The 18,147-nt window shown below is 30.6% G+C and overlaps 1 long non-coding RNA gene across 1 annotated transcript; it reads left to right on the top strand.

Annotated features, from left to right (window-relative positions):
* The first annotated feature begins 6 nt into the window (after positions 1-6).
* On the top strand, positions 7-8,948 carry LOC145242044 (uncharacterized). The gene is made up of 3 exons (XR_013862643.1): positions 7-420; positions 3,018-3,803; positions 8,825-8,948. It is a non-coding gene; the product is annotated as an uncharacterized LOC145242044 (long non-coding RNA).
* Positions 8,949-18,147: the final 9,199 nt, after the last annotated feature.

The following is an 18,147-nucleotide window of genomic DNA, read 5'->3' on the forward strand; positions in this document are numbered from 1 at the left end:
GTGTAATATTTCGTGAATATTTAAATTTACTAATCAAAATATCTAAGGCATAGCATAGCAAGATGAGATAATAAAAAAAAATCAGCACATGAAACTAGCGATTTATAATGAACTGGATAAGAGTGAAATACACTTCACAACAGATAAAATATTGCAACTGGATTTATTAGTTATTTAAAAACCTGGTTCAAATGCCTGTTGAAGTTGAAAGTATGAAGTGCTATTTATTAATGTTAATAAGTAACATAATATTTATTGAATTGAATTTATTTACTCTTTTCAAACTAATTTTATATTTACTTAAGTTATAAGTCAGTTTATCCAAATAATTAAACTAAATAAGCAGAGAAGAAAATGTTTACGAACAAGTTAAGACATGATGTTTGTCAATCGGATGTCTAAGCATGGATCCATAACTAGGTAAGTAAATAAAATCTTTTTATTTAAAATATATATATATATATATATATATATATATATATTGTTCAGAACTGACGCTATCTAACTACACCTACACATACCAAATAATGGAAAGCACTGAGTCAAAAGAGACGGTTTCAATACTGCCCTGAAGGTCTACTCAGATGAGTTTTCGTCTCATCATTACCTGAAAAATTTTATATCATCAATTTTCACAGTAACAGCGTATGAAACAAACATGATACATGTGTGTTAATATGGCTAAAATTGAAATTCTGCAAAACTTCTACCCTTTTGAAAACTGCGATGATATTGAATTTGGAAATGTATATTCTTTATAATAAAATATGCAATTTACTTAATAAATGCAGAAAAGTTGTGGAAAAATCTGTAATTTTCTGATGTTTGGCAATTTAAAAAATGTCAACACACTGATGTATTTATGAATAGTAGTCGCCTCCCTTCATCTGTGTCATATACTTTGCTGCGCCAATAAACTCTTGGAGTCGGCACTGTTAATGCTACTTTGATTTATTAAAGATTATTTAACAGTAATTTAATATTTTATTTGAGTTAGCTGAATCAGTTTTTAACCTAATTTTGACTAAATTTCTCTGTTAATGTTTAAATATTACATGCTTCTTCTGTCAGTACTGTTGCAGCATTATGTTTTTAAAGGAAATATATCTTAATTTGTGTAAAATGCAAAGAAACTGAATATATATATATATATATATATATATATATATATATATATATATATATAGTAATGTAGTAATTTATAAAATATATATGGCGATTAAGCTACACTGAATATTCGGCATTTCATCCACTCTAGGATTCGTCAGGCTTATGCGCGAATTCTGTGGTTGTTTATCGTTTTTATATGGTCCTCTTCTGTTGAGGATTTTAGTTAGCCAATCAGCTTTCTAGTATCTACCGCACCCCTTCCTATCAGCCAATGGGCATGCATTTTATCGAACAAAGGATCTGTTTTAAAACTAGTTTAGTGGTTTAAGGCAGACGTTTTCTTTTTTTTTTTATAAATATAAATATACATATGTGTACACACATATATGCACATATATATACATACATACATACATATATGTGTGATCGTTTATGTGTATTCATGTCTATTTAATTTATTTATTTGTTTATTTTCTATTGTTTTTGTTAGTTTTAAAACTAACAAAAACAATAGAAAATAAACATATATATGCAGTTGTTAACATTTATTTAGACAAAACTAAGTAATCTTAATGATTGTAAAAATGTTTTCTAATACACATTGTATAGAAATGAGGCATATCAAAAATATTCAAATTATTTAAATTTAGAATTTTATTTTAATTTTCAAAAATCGACTTTTTCGATTTTAATTTATACATTTATCGACCAAAATCAATGTTTATTGACCTGTAATAGCATCTGATTTTTATAATGATATGTTTGTATCTTTGTACACGTGTTGTTATCTTTCATAACTATTGTCTGATCACCAATAATGAAATACAAAAAAAGTAATTAAGGATATTCTAATGTCATTAAAAAATGTAAACTACTCATTTTAAAATGAATTTTACGAAATTCAAATAAACCACCATAGAATTTCTATCACCGGCGATTCAAGTGACATCTGTTTCATTTATTTAAAAAGGATATTTAGATGACACTTGTTTTTTACAGTAAGAGTTATTTACTTTTTTTTTTTTTTCAACTAGGGGTCACTGCTTATCAAGATCCGAGGATGTTAGATAGACAGTAAGACAACGGCTCAACAAGAACTTATTTACATTAGATTTGAAAGTGATAATGTTATAGATAGCTGGAAAGAAGCCCCACAGTATTGTGTTTCAGAGAAGGACAGTTCTAGGAAAGAAACTTTGCTCATGGAATTTTCGTTTAGTTTTTAGGTACTAATAGAGAGTAATGAAAATTATTGACAGTTATAATAGTTAGACGAGTGTTTGTTATGAATGTTTTGCAGGGGGAAGATTGAACTTGTTACAAGAATAAATATGTAAAACAAGTTTAGCTAATAAATATTTTTATAGTAAGATGAAAGGAAATGGTAAATAGGCAACTGTGGAATTTCCATGGTCTAATCAATAATGTAATCTAAACAATTGCAAATGGCAACGCGCCTATTCGATTTGTTTGTGAGAATCTTTAGAAGTGCTTCATAAACTGTTAAAAATTAATAAGACAATTATTTATCAAGAATAAAAGCCACTTGAGGATAAGTGTTAATGATACATTGTCAGTTGAATGATAAAGATTACTCCTAGAGGGCAGCAAATAATTAATAAAAAAAATTAATAAAATCTGATGATTTATGGTGAAGTTTTATAACAAGTGTTTGTTGACATTAGATTTGAAGATAACTATATTGTAGCCACCAAAGAAGGAATCTTGTAATGTGTTCTGCAAATTATTTTATAGATTGACAGAATATCATAGAATTTGATAACATGTTTTTAAAAGTAAATGATTATGAATTTAAAACAGAAAAAACAAAGACACTTGTACCGCTACTTCTAAGATAATATGTGTGTATTTACTGATTTATCACTCTTGTTTCTCTTTTTCTACAGGTTTGACCACTTTCTCACATTGTAATGAGCACCGTAGTTTGATACTGGACTTTTAAAACCCATACACACTTGTCACATATCTCTCTATATTCAGATAGCAAACATAATTTTCAAATACTACTTCCAATATAACCAATGAAACATGACATCTTAAAACATCAATTTGATAAAAACAATGTAATTTTAAATCTCTCTCTTTTTTTTAAAATCAAAATCCACATTACATATTGTAATAATTGTGCTAATAATTATATGTAAATATTATTTAATCTTAAAAGTGATTTTTGACACGGAAAGGTAAACAGATCTATCTGCTCTGATAATAGTTGATTCCTTTCCAAATTGATAACTGTTTGAAAAAGTCTGCAATTTATTCCTGTTATAAAAAGTAATGTCAAGCATTTCATTTGTCTTCTTGTACATAATTTGACTTTAAACAGAAAAAAAGTTTAGTGGAAAAAAAAGAAGGAAAAATGTCAGTTCATGATTGAAAACTTCACTTAGCACATAATTTCTAACACTAAACAATTAAATAATAACAAAGCATTCAACACAAACATATTTTGAAGACATGCAATGTAATGCGTCTTCAATAAATAATAACAAATATACAAGTAAAACATATTAGCTTTGATTGCACCTATTGGCCTAAAAAGTAGGTAATTGTAAAGATAGCACAAAACACCAACAAATCAAAAAGAGCTGGTTGCTGTATCTGCAACAAAAAAAGAGGATTTCATTCATGAATGAACATTTTATCTAATAGAATAATGTGAACTAAAAATGGTGAGTTTCTATTCTGTTTCATTTTATTCTCCATTCAATATATCATTTCTTTAATAAATTGAATAAAGTATATGTTTTTTTTTTTTAATCAGTAATGACCATAGGTTTCATGCTGTGAACTAATCGTCAGATGACTATCAAAGTTTTTCGTGCTTTATTTACTCTTCACAGGTATGAATATTCTCCTAGTGTGTGTTTGTGTATACATTGAGTATTTGGAAATAACCTCTGGATTATGTTCTCTATGGAAGCTTCTTTGTGTGGAAGTTAATTTGTAATAGTATTCCATTATAATGAAAAATATTATAAGAAGATTGAAAATTATAAATGAAATGAAAAACGTTTGAATTCTTATAAAGACGTTTATGGCAAGTATTTGTTGACATCGAATTTGAAGACGACCATGTTGTAGTCTGCAGGGAAGCCATTATGTGGCAACGTACCCTGCGGGCAGAAAGTTATCAAAAAGAAACTCTGGCACAGGAAGGTAGAAGATGACTTCTTGCTATGAATATCTTGAATGAAATATAGAAGCTGAGGGTGCATATTAGACCAGTACGTTTGACTATGGTTTCATCTTATGTATATTATCATCTGCATTACATTGACTCAATTAGGTTGTAGCTTAAAACTGAAAAATCTTTAGGCGATATACTCTAATTATACCAGTTTCATTGATATTTTAAATAGGTTATTTGGAAAATCAATAGCATTACTTCCAGATTATGTTCTATATGTGCAAAGGAACCTTTGTGTGTGAGGGTTTCTTTTGTGATAGCACTTCATTACTAGTTTAATTTGCTTTGTGGTCTATTTCTTCCTCTTTGTAGGTTTTGGATTGTGCTAATTATATTTATTCGCATTTGGTCTGTTGTATTATGTTACCTAAAATAAGAAAAGCCAATATTTGCAGGATGTTGACAAAGTACCCCATGTTGGTTATCAAAAAAACCCCTACCGATCATGACACTAAGGTATTCATTTTGAGCCGCACAGTTTCTATATTTGTTTGTTGTAATATTTTATGCTTTTGTTGATGCATGTTGCAACACCAGGCTCAGACTTATTTGATCTGTGATTCTATCATAGGGATAGTGTTTATCTATTCCATATGTAGAAATAACAGTGCGTTATCGAATATATTGTACATGATAGATGTTTCTCAATTGATTATTATATTGTATCCAATATATAATGGCGATTTCAAAAGTTATACAAGAAGCTAAAATGTGACTTGGGTGCCATCAGCTTGAATCAAAACCAAAACATATACCTTTCCTGCATTATTCATTATCATCTGAGTTAAGTCCATATGCATATAGAAATTAAAAAAAAATGTATATTTGCGCATGCATAGAAGTAACATGCTTAGTCGTTTTACACCTGCCAAGTTCCAATATTTTTCAATTTTGACCCCTTAGCACTTATTTTTACTAAAAACCAAATCGAATTTATTCTACATGTCCAAATTCGTTAGATATCAAGTTTCAAGTCTGTACACCAAAAATTGACAGAGTAGTTTGGCAGAGATTTTTCTTCACATACATACACACAGACAAGGTTACTTATATATGAACGCACACACACACACACAAGAATATTCATACTTGTTGTTTTTATTTGTTTACATTTTGTTAACCTGATGACAATTGGATAATCTAGTTAATAAATTGTTGAAAAGTCAGTCCAGATTGGCGGAATTCATAAATATTAATCATCTAACACTAATTTGTCAAGCAGAAATCAGTAATCAGTGTTTATAAACTTTCTGTAGAAAAGAAAAAAAAAAAAAAAGCGATCCCAACCCTTCAATAAATATTATGAAGTTTCTGGAAAAACAATTTGTCATCAAATAATAAAAATAGATCTGTTTTCTTGTAGTGCTTCTAACCCAACTGATTTTAAAAATATTAACTGTTGACAAATTTTTAAGTCTATATTACAGTCTAAGAAAATATTTAAATTCAAAACAATTGATTCGGCTTTACCTATTATCAATCTGATAAAGTTATTTATCCTATTAAAAAATGAAATAGTTTCATAATATTTAAATAATTTTTGATAATAAAAATAAAATATATTTTTTATGATGTAAAAAACAAGTAAATATATTTTTGTGATTAAAAAAAAAAAAAAAATATATATATATATTTGTTTTTTCCCCCAAAACCTCTGACCTTGATGGAGGGAAGACTAAAACTTGCTGTTATAGTTTCAAATGATCTTAAATAACAGCAAGGGGAGACTTGATTCCAAATATTTCTCATATGTTATATCTGTCCTCTTTGGGAAATAGGGTACAATTATGAATATCTCCTTATACACTGTGAAGAGGGCCTCCTTCCTAGGGGCTAATACTTGATCTCTGTATGAGATACATAGATATTCAGATATTCCATTAAATCTCCTTTACCCCTGAAATACTAAGGTAGTAAAGAAATTAAGAATGTTAATTTTCCTTTCCACAATTGACCGATTAAATATATTATAGTAAATCTTTTTTTGTAGTCTCTTGGTCTTACTGTATTCCAAGACAAGAATTCATCTAGTCTAATGGAGTATCCAGCTTAGTACTGTTACTATAGGCAACATCACTTTTAGAAGGTGTACTATTCCTTGTAAAAGCTAGTGTAGACTAGCCATATTAAGAAAATCTTATTTGAGCTGCAAATACTATGTGATTCTGAATATTTAGTCACTGTTTACTTGTAGGTAAAATATCCTCATGCCAGGTTGTACTGACAAACCCATGTATAGAGAGACATTAGCCACTCGAGGATAGTATCTAGTAGGCTTTCAAATTTCTCCAGTAGACATATGTGTGTGTATAGTAAGTCATGAAATATATATATATATATATATATATATATATATATATATATATATATATATATAGTAGAAATTGTAAGTAATAAAAACCTGGAGAAAGTGCTCAATACTGTTGTAGAGCGAATATGCGTTTTATTTTTTATTACCTTTTTTTTTCTGTTCAGTTACATTTTTGTTTCAGCTACACGACCGTTTTTTTGGCCGTTATGTAGCCTCCTCAGACTTTAGAGAAAAGTTCGTTTATGGTGGAATGAATACCATCATAAACGAACTTTTCTGTAAAGTCTGAGGAGGCTACATAACGGCCAAAAAACGGTTGTGTAGATGAAACAAAAATGTAACTGAACAGAAAAAAAACGGTAATAAAAAATAAAATGTGTGTTTATATATATATATATATATATATATATATATATATATATATATATATATATATATATATGGCAATTAAGCTCTGCAAAATTTTCCCGATTTCATCCCAATAAGGACTCATCAGTTTCAGCGTAACAAGTCCTTATAGCAGATAGAAAATGGAAAATTTTGTATAGCTTAATTACTATACATATTTTCATAACTTACTACCTAGCTCTATTCACATATTGAGCACTGTTAAAGTAAATACTGAAAACTGATACATAAAATATTATATCTCCTCATAACATTTTACGTGGATAGCTTGTTACCTGCTATTATGCATATTCCAAAATTTCAGAAGAAAATGGTTCCAACTGTATTCAAAATGAGTGAGCTGTATTCAGTAGAGGTCCCCTCAGAGATGCACTTTGAATTTTGATGATCCGTCAAGATATGACATTTTCCTTTTCTTTACTAAAAATTAAAAATTTGTCTCGACTTACCATACGTTTTTGACCACCACTCAAAACAAAAACAACTTCATAATCTTAAAATAGAGCAATTTAAAAAAGAAACATTAATTTGATTAAAAAATAAAAGTAAATAAACAAAAGCTTGAGGAGAGCAAAACAGATTTATGTCTTAGTGAGTACGTACAAACAACGAACTGTTGGACACATAAACTTATCCTTCAATTAAATCTTTTTAGTTCAACGAATAGTTAATGGGAAATAACCTTGTTGCATAGTTTCATTGTAAACAATGTCTTTACCCATTTTTCTTGTTGAATTTACTTATCATTATCATGGATTATTCTTAACATAATTAAGTGATTATTTTTTTTTGCCTTCATGACCACAAGAAAATCCCACACTTTCTTCACCTTCAGACTAGGATCAAAGTCTTAGAAGGACACTACTCACTCTCTAAACTTCATCCTCTAAACTTTGTTCCACTTAAATCCCACTCCTATTTAGAGGTCGACCTGCCTGTCTTTAGTTTTGATCAAAACGGCAAATGGGTGATTTATTAGTTAGAAAGAGTTTGTTGTAAAAGAACAAAAGAAAAGGGATTGAGTGGTTAAGGGGAGTGAGAGACAACCCATTTACTCTACCCTCTCTTTTGTTCCTTCTTCTTCTTTATTATGATTTTTCTATTCCTTTTGAAATAGCAAGAGGACATTGTATAAAAGGATGACTATTCAAAATCTCATTTCATTGTAAAAGAACTGGCCCAATGACGCTGCTTCTCTAAAGGAATTGCAGCAGAAACATTTGTATAAATTGACATACTTATAATTACGCTATACTTTTCATTGAGCCTTCTTTGATATATAGTATAATGTTAATAATAATAACCCGAATTAATGTGTAGACGTTAAACTTTACTAGTAAAAAGAAAACAAAAAAACTGAATGTCATGACTATATGTTAATAATTTTGTTGTTAACAACTTGTAAACGTTCAAATGTATCCAATATGATGATGAAAATGTCATTCAATAATGGTGCAAGGGAGATAACATTGTATTTATTGTGAATTGTTTTTATAATCAACTAGAAAGAATGGATGAGCATTTCAGTGAAATCGAAACAGACATTTCATAAAATAATCCAAGTACATAAAATGATATTTATAAGAAAATAGTGTTCATAAAATTAAATTAATTAAAAATAAAACATAGAATTTTGTTTAAAAAAATTACAAATTAAAAAATAACTTTTACATGTAGATAATTTTTACCATGCATATAAATTAACAAAAAAACAAAAACAAAAAAAAAACGGTATCTAATTATTTTTCGTTTCTTTTTTTTTTTTTTTTTTTTCTGTATTTCAGATGCTGTGGTGAATTTGTATAACAGTCGATTTGGGTTTAATATTTATGTGCAGTAATCCTGACTATGAAATAGATTCACTGTTTGTGATCTCTATTTACTATATTAAAAAAAATTTAAATAACACCAACCAAACTTGTCTGTGCAAAGAACATTGCTTCAATTAAATATCAGTAGATGCAAATGTTTGTGATTGTTTCTTCTTGAGCTTATGATATTTAAAATGGAAATAATAAAATAACTGTTGGATAACACTATTGTAGAAAATGATGCCTGCTTTTATGACGGAGGGTGAAAATATTTCATCTGAATTAAACAATGCCTTTTCAATAGGCAAATAGAAAAATAACACCAAATTAAAAAAATTATCCTCCTTTGGTTACAGGATGAAAACACACCACATCCATGCAATACACAATGGTTAAAATATTAGTTTCCAGCAGAACAAGACAACTGAAGAACATAATGTTATTACAGAAACCAAATTTTTCTTCTCTTTTATCATCGGAAATTTGGTATTTGTTTAACAGATCAGCCGATCAAATAATAAAAATAATAATAGAAAAAAAAAAAGATCTTAAATGTTTATACAAGTTTACAGATTGGAAAGTTCAAACAGATGATGCACAAGTTTACATTTTGCTTTGGATTTGATTAATATCTCTTTTTCTCTTCCAATACATTTCTTTTCACTTATATATCCCACGGCCATACATGTTATTTCAATGAAATATACATATATATATATATGCATATATATATATATATATATATATATATATATATATATATTATTTATTTATGTTTTTATGCATGCGTTCATAATTTTTGCTCTTGGAAAGTTGTTACTGTTGTTATACAAGAAAGAAATTTTGAACTGGACTGAAACATTTTCTGCTTGAAAAGTTCTTCAAAAAGAACACAAATGAAAAAAAATGAAAAAAAAATGCGCACCTTGTTTACATTCCTTTGCAATAGATGTGATTATTGTAATTGTGATCAAATGCTTATAATGTCATTGTGTTAAGTTCGTTTTTTATTCAATGAAAATTACAAAGGAGAACCATGAAATTACTTTTTTTGTACATTCTACTTCTCCAATTTGATTAAAATTTCTTGTTAAATCCATTCTTCCAACAGAAATGGTGTTGAATAATTCATATAATGTAAAACATTTCCCACATAATTCAACTAGATGATCCCTACAATAAATTTAAGTATGAGTAATTATTTCTAAATAATGTGAAACACAACACCATCTTTATATAGAGTAACAACCTCTCCACTCATCAGGAAATGCCGGTATGGAATCCTTAAAAGAATGTTCAATCCTTTCTGGAATCCAACCATATTTCATACAAATAAACTTTGGTCTATGCCTAACACGTCCACTACATTTCAGTCATGAATGTTGATAGTTTTGGTTTTATGGTCATTCAATAATAAACATAGATGCATACAACATGCAAAATTATCAGTAACTTTGACACAATCCATTATTAGCCCTAACCTGCTAATCTGTGTGATTGCTCTCTTCAGTTCAAGAATAGCCTGGGAAATGTTTTAATAGATATTATATTTGCTATAACCCTGTAGATTAAAAACAGGGATGAGTAGGAAAAATAAGATTTTGTGAGTGTTAAGCTCATCCAGGTTCATATTTCCTACTGATGAGACGATCACTAAAATGTCCCCACATATCATTGAACAGTTGATACAAATGACAGTGGCTTTATTGCTGTTGTACTATGTTCTAGTCAGTTCTAGAAGGCTCACTTCTGAGGCTTTGCCTTCTAGGAAGAGGCTAATTCATTGATAATCATCTGAGGCACCTTTAATGGAGGATGCCAACAGGGCTGTTCAGGCATTTTTTGTAGGCCAGAGCACGCGTATCCTAATATGCTGGCTTCTCAAAACCATACCTGAGCTTGTATTTAACTTTTTGGCAAGGAAGTAAATGATATCACAAAAATTTGGTGAACAAACCATAGATTGAAGTTTGTTTGTATCAAATATGGTTGAATTTTTATTAATGATTCCATGGGTGGTATTGGGGGAGAGGGATAATCATCTTATACAATTTACATAACCTACAAATCAGGCATACTCTCTTTTGAATTGATAATTTTATTATCAATTTACAATTAATTGCAAGAAATTTAGTTGCATCTTATTTATACAATTCATAACATTTACATTACAAAAAAAACAAAAAAACAAAGATAATTTTTTTTTACACCAATATATTTATAAAAGAGGAAGAATAGGCACCAAACTTTTTGAAATAGAAATTGCTGTTACCGTAGTTTTTACCACCACGACTTCTGTAATTTTCAACTCTGCAAGCAATAAGATTTTCAGGAATGACGAAAAGAAAGTAGCAGCGAGAAAATTCATCAGCTGAAGAAAGAAATGATGACCAAGACTTTGATTTATTTCAATTCTTAACTGTATAATTGTTTATTTATTCAGTTCTTAAAATCTGTGTTTTTATGTTACTAATTAATCATAAGCTTGGAAAAGTACGAATGCACTTGTCAGTCTGAACTTTCAACTCATGACCCTCTATAACAAGATTATCAACTTTCAACATGCAATGAATGGACTAGCACCTTTGCTTGGACAAAGAACTGTTCACATCACACGCTAATATATATATATATATATACACACACATCTACTTAACCACAGCTATATGTTGTTTTTATTATCAATTAATAAATATCAGAGGATTCTGCAGAAGACATAAGCTCCACATATTGACAACCAGATTCTAACAAATAGGTAAGTAAATTCTTATTTTTTACCAGAAATATATGTGAACATTTTTGTCAAACTGGACATCTGCAGTTTCAACATGATTGAAAATTTTCTTAAATGATTGTGTTTCCAAATAAACATGTTGTATAATATATATATATATATATATATATATATATATATATATATATATATATATATATATATATATATATATTAAAATAAAGCTCTAAGCAAAACAAATTTCCATTTCATTCGATAGGATTTAAAAATCCAAATAATATTATATTATTGTAATTATTTAGACTTCTGGTCTTCTTCAAGTATGTCTTAATTTAATTAGTCAAACACGTAGCATGGAATGAAAAACAAAATCCTTTTTAAAAGCAACAATAAAATGGTTTCTTTCAATGGCAAACAGTTGAACTGTGTAAGAGTAAAAAAAAAAAAGAAGACTAATGAGTCTTTTGGTAGTCACAGGTCAGCCAGTAGTTTTCTTTAGCAAAGGTCGTCTATGCTGGAATGTCAAGTTGACAGGGATGGGAGAGAAAGGAGAGAGGTCTTTCTTTAATGCTTGCTGGGTTCTCTTTGCTGACTGATAGTGATTCCCAAAAGGGATAAAGAAATTCCTTAGTAGACAGATGGAATCAATGTGCTCTGCATACCGATTGGCTAGTGTGTGCCCAATTCAATCAGAAAGGGTATTAATTCGCGAGAGAAAATAAATCTTTAATTTTATTTGTTACTACCACAGATGATCCTTAATGACATCATAAACGATCTGTAATGTGAACTATTCCTAGTGGTCTTATATGCAATTAAAACTCTGATGCTATTGCTGTTTTGTTATGTTGCATCCATGCATAAATGCTTTATATGTTTGGAGGAAGGAAAAATAAAGCAAATAAAATGCAAATGATAAGAGAAGTAGTTGGGGGTGGCGAATGACAAATAAGGGAGACAGAGGAAAGAGGCAAAAGGAAGGGAGACAGAGAGGAGGTATGATAGTGTTAGCCAGCGGACTCACCCCTGTTGTATTCTGAGTGACTCAGCACTAAATACGGTTTGATTTGATTTGCATGAGTTCTGATTAGTTATTCTGTTACTCGTTCTATGATCATGTCCTGTTTAAAGATCTGTAGAACTTTGGTATTGACACCGCTGATCCAAACTTTTGGTAAGTGCCTTCTCTGCTTTTGTCTTCATCCATGGATGAGATTCTTAATTATTGCTATATCGAACAGCAACCTAAGTCTGTGAGCTGAAAGAAATATTTAAAATGGACAAGACATTTTTTTGTTTTTAAAAATATACCCTTTATTATATCATTAGCTAAATCGGTTAGCCAACTCTGTAACTTCGTTATGGTTGGTCGATTATTCTTTATAACGTCATAGATTAAATTCTGAGCTCTCCATCCCACCCCTAACTCGTATGCAAGCCGATGATTGACTCTTGCTTAACGAAAGTGCTGCTAGCAGGCACCATGAAGCTATCAACTCATTCAAATGTGATGGTTTACCTTTTTTTACTCTTGTACGCCACTTTTAGACTTTTCAAAACGTGGCCGAGATTTTTTACTGACATCTGCTACTAAACATACTCTTTCAAATTAAATTTGTTTGTGAACATATGTGACAATGTTTCATGCACTAATTAAGATTATTAATTAATTAATTAATCTGATACTCATTCAAAATGGACACTGATAGGTAAACATTGTTTTTTTCTGTTTTTATATAGAAATTAGCAGGGGTACCCGGCGTTGCCCGAGTGTTTGGAAGTTTGTGTGCTCTTAAATAAAATAAAAAAAACGGGGGGGGGGGGGCTAGGATCGAACCCGAAGCCCTGAAACGAAGTTTGAAAATAAAATGTGAAAAAAACATGAACCGTTCGGCCAGCGAGAATGAGTTACTGAAAGATGTTTGAATTTATTTAAGTAAGAACCAAATTGACAGATGCCTGCACGGAAGTCGTAGAGCGTTATGGTGACAATGACGACGTAAGCAATAGCTATTCAGCAAATGAGGTCAATGACCAGATTTGTTTGTTATAAGCGAAGTAAAAAAAGAAAACATAAAAACGAACGTTAAAACTTAAGCGGGGAGGGGGGGGTAATCAAAACATCGAAATAAAACACAAAAAAACTAACATAAGACAAACGAACGATGTTAAATGTAAAAATCAAAAAAACAAAAAAGAAAACAGAAAAACGAACGTTAAAACAAAAAAAAAAAAAAAGACATGTGCAAAATGGCTTAAATAAGCCTGTTTATATATTAAAAATTAAAAAATCGGTGGGTACGAAGTAAAAAAAACAAAACAGGAAAACGAACGTTACGTGAAAAATAGCTTAAATAACACTGGTTCATATTTAAATTTAAAAAATCGAAAAAAAAAAAAAGAAGATATCTCACACCACGATTTGAACCCAAAACGTTTAGATAACGTACCAACGCGCTAACCAACTGAGCTAACGTGACGTACATGAAATTTGGTCAGTTCTTCAACTATTTAAAGTAAATCAGGTCATGACGTCATCTGACGCATGTATAGAACCGGTCGTCGTCACGAGGGGACGGTTTTTGTTGACCCCCCCCCCTGTCGAAAATTGTCGATTTTGGGGTGAAAAAATGAACGTTTTTGGCCAATTTTTCGATATTTTTCGTGCGAAAGATGGGGCTTCAATATGATACCAAGTTTTGAATTTTCGTCGTGTCTCTCGAAAGTTTTTAGCGGACACACAAACACACATACAAACATACATACACACATTTTCGCTTTTATATATATAGATAGATTAGAGATATGACTTGCACTAGTGATAAAATCAGTGTTCATTTTATAATGAACTTATTGCCATTCATCTCACCGTAAAAGTAAATGAAATTTTTTTCAGCAATTATACTCTAAATGTAGTAATCTACAATAATCTGTATCTTTAAATGAACAGGTACTTCCAGAATGACACCTTATCTCTTGTTCAAAAGTTTTCTCGTACTCCAATGTGCTTAACAAAACTGTTGTGTTGAACACGTGATATTCTGTCTTTGTCCGATCATTTTTAGGACATGTCTTTCCAGGTCGCGCTCAATCCACGTGTATAACACATCTATTTCTGTCTTTCTCAGCCGTGTTTTTCTTTTTTTGCAATCTTTTTCTTTCCTTCTTCCTCGCTGTGACGTCACATCGCACACAGCTCAGTCATTTGCATAGGGTGGCTGTCGTACAACTGTTGCTGCTGCTATATACGTGTCTTCACTTTGTTGTATATATTAAAGTCAACAGAAGCAAAAAGAAAAATATATTTTTAAATTATTTAACATGTCTTTTCATTTGTAACAAAGGATGCATTATACATCGATTCTCATGTATTTCTAACTAACGTCCTGAATTGCAATTATAATGGCTAGTTAAATAAGAACGTTATTATTGAAGCAAGGTTCGTGAATTGCAGAATTACCATATTTAAATATCCATATTTACAAATGAAAAGAGAATTATGCTTGTATTGTTTGTTTGTTTTTTTTTACAAAAGTACATTTGGTACTTCTGCAATTTACAGACCGTGCTAAAATAATAATGTTCTTATGTAATAAACTATTGTTAACATGTTAACTTTTGTGTACTTTCACATAAAATGTCTGGTGGGGTTCTTTTTAATTTTCTTTTTAAAACGTTTTTTTTTAAACGTTTTTTTTTTAAACGGTTTACATAAACCGTGCTATTATTTTGAAACTGCAGAAGTACGGATATCTAGATTTTAACTGAAATACGTCCATATTATCACAGCATGCTTAGTTTTATGTGTTTATGTTTTTGTTTTTTTTTAACAGGAAAAACTGAATTATAGGAATGAAAATAAAAATTGGCTCAGTTTAGAAAGATTTATTCCTGACTTATGAGATATTTGAATAAAGGTAATGTCAGAATCGAAAATGATATATAATGAGAATTTCTGTTTTAATGTAGAGAAAAAAATCTAAAATTAAAACATTTGGAGGACAAAAGTAAAAATTACCATAGCATAGAAAGATTTGTTCTTAAAAGTTTTACGGTAGAAAAGATTAAGTATAAAACAGTTTAACGTCGATTTTGTTTTGTAAATTTTAGAAAAGAAATAAATAAACATTGTGTCACAACGTAATGAAGAAATCAGAGGACATGTATGGTTTACTTTGAAGATGTTTTTAAAGTAAATTATCAGTTTTGTGGAAATTGTTGAAATTGTCAAAACACTGAAGTGGGAAGAAATTGCATGTGCTGTTTATGAAAAATAGCATCAACTTTGTGAAAAGAAATAGTTTTTAAAAAATAAATTTTGGATTGCAGAAATGCCTCTCTGGATCAAATTACCATAAGTTTGCAATAACAGATGCCACATAAAAATTTATTATGTCTAGCCTATTATCCATCATCTTATGTAACTTTAGAACGCCGTTATATACACATTTATTCGTTATAATAAAATCCTACATTACATTCTAGGAGAAACATCATCATGATCACCAACATCTTTAGAGGAAGTACTTACTACTTATCCCTCTAAATCTAAAGTCCTCATACCACCACCAGGCAACATCAAGAACTAATATACACAATATAAATATACTGTCCTATCTACTTTGAAACTGGTTCATAAACTCATACACAAACCATTGCCTTTCCTTTTCCAGTTACAAAAATAATAATTTCTTCTTCAATCTGTTCTGGCTATTCTCATTGGCTGCACATTAAAAATCACTTATTCAGCAATATGCATCTTCTATATATATAAAAGCGAAAATGTATGTATGTATGTATGCACGCTTTTCCTCGATGCCCACAAAAGGCTTCTTTCAGGGAAGCGCTCACTCGCTTCGCAACTTCTTAAAACTTTTTATATCATCTATAAATTGTAATATCTCACACTTAACCATGGAGCTCGCCTGTCTATTTAATTTTATTGACTTTCAAACGTTAATTATTCCACATTTCCCGCATCGGCACGCGTTACATTCAGTTTTCGGTATAAAAAAAAGCGAAACTCGACTCTAATCACAGGGCCAGAGCCAGTAAACGTTTGGTCAATGTTGACTTTGTCATATCAGATGGGGGAGCGGGTTTTTAAAAACAAACAAACCCATTTATTGACCTCATTAAAAACTGTCCCGCACAAAATGCTAACTGCTGAATACCTATCGCCGTCACGTTAATCAAAAACGCGCACCTGTTTTTTTTTCACACTACTATTTTCCAACTTTGTGTCGTCAAGGCTTTTTTTTTCACGAGAACCTGTTTTTTTCACACACACCTACAAACACCCGGGCAACGCCGGGTACCCCTCGCTAGTCTTAAATAAAAGAACACACTGCACATTAAGAAACATGGCTGCTATCATTTTAAACCAGATATGCTGGACATTGACAAACATGGCGCTATCATTTTAACCTAAATCAAACCAATTGTTTTTTTTTTGTTTTTTTTTAAATTTATTTCCTAAATATAATACTTCGTTTACTATATTAATGTTTAGTACACTTTTTCCTGTATTTTTTCTAAGGGCTCGCATAGGTAATTACTAATATTAAATGTTTTGTTTCTATTTTTAAACGCAAATAGGTCACAAAGCAAAATACAATTGTTATTTGCTTTTATGTATATATATTGAAAAATACTTTTGTGTATTTGAAATAAGTTTTTTATTCCATTTTCACCCCAAACAAAGCACAGTGCCACTTTGATGTAGGGGGCTACTATCGGGGACATAAGTTGCAGGGAGTTGTAGGGAGTTGAGCAGTAAGATGTCTGTTCACATTGCACTCGAACTTCTGCATGTCAGTACAGTTGGTAATACAGGAACTCGGAAGGGAGTTCCTGAGTCTAGCAGTTCTGGGGAAGAAACTATTAGAGTAGAAGGTTTTTCTTACATCTAGGGATCTCTACTGTGTTGAAATGGGATTTTTCTGATTATTGGGTTTGTCAGGGGCATTTACATCGAGGGGGTACAAGGGCTTGTAGTTCGTCAGAGCATCCACCATTAAAATACTTAAAGAACAAGCAGAGGAATGCAAAAATTTCGTCGATGGGACAGAGGTTGAAGCTTAGATGACAGTTCTGGACCTATCACATTAGTTACTCTCTTTTAAACCCTGTTCAGGAGCGAGAGACTAGTAGCAGATGCACCAACCCAAATGTGACAACAATACTCCATACATGGGCGAATGGTGGCCTTGTAGAGATACAGGATACTTTCAGCCATAAGTAACTTTCTAGCATGGTAGAGAAAGAGAGCCCATCTTCCTTGCAGCAACCCTGGCAATGCTCTCAATGTATCTATTCCAACTCGTGTTCTCTGTGAATGTTAAACCAAGAAGTTTGAAAGAAGTACTTTCAGGTAAGGTATCTTTAGCCATAGCTATTGGTGGTTGAGAAGGATTCTTGTAATTATTAGAGAAAACAAGCTTAGTCTTAGCAGCATTGAATGTTACCGTCCATTTTTGTCCCCATGCCACTACAGCTCGGAGGTCATCCTCTAGTGTTTCTGCCATTTGCTTGATAGGTGTTCATTTGTTTTCCCTTCATG

This window comes from Euprymna scolopes, chromosome 21 (assembly GCF_053919585.1).
Source record: "Euprymna scolopes isolate OS-2025 chromosome 21, ASM5391958v1, whole genome shotgun sequence".
Taxonomy (NCBI): domain Eukaryota; kingdom Metazoa; phylum Mollusca; class Cephalopoda; order Sepiida; family Sepiolidae; genus Euprymna; species Euprymna scolopes.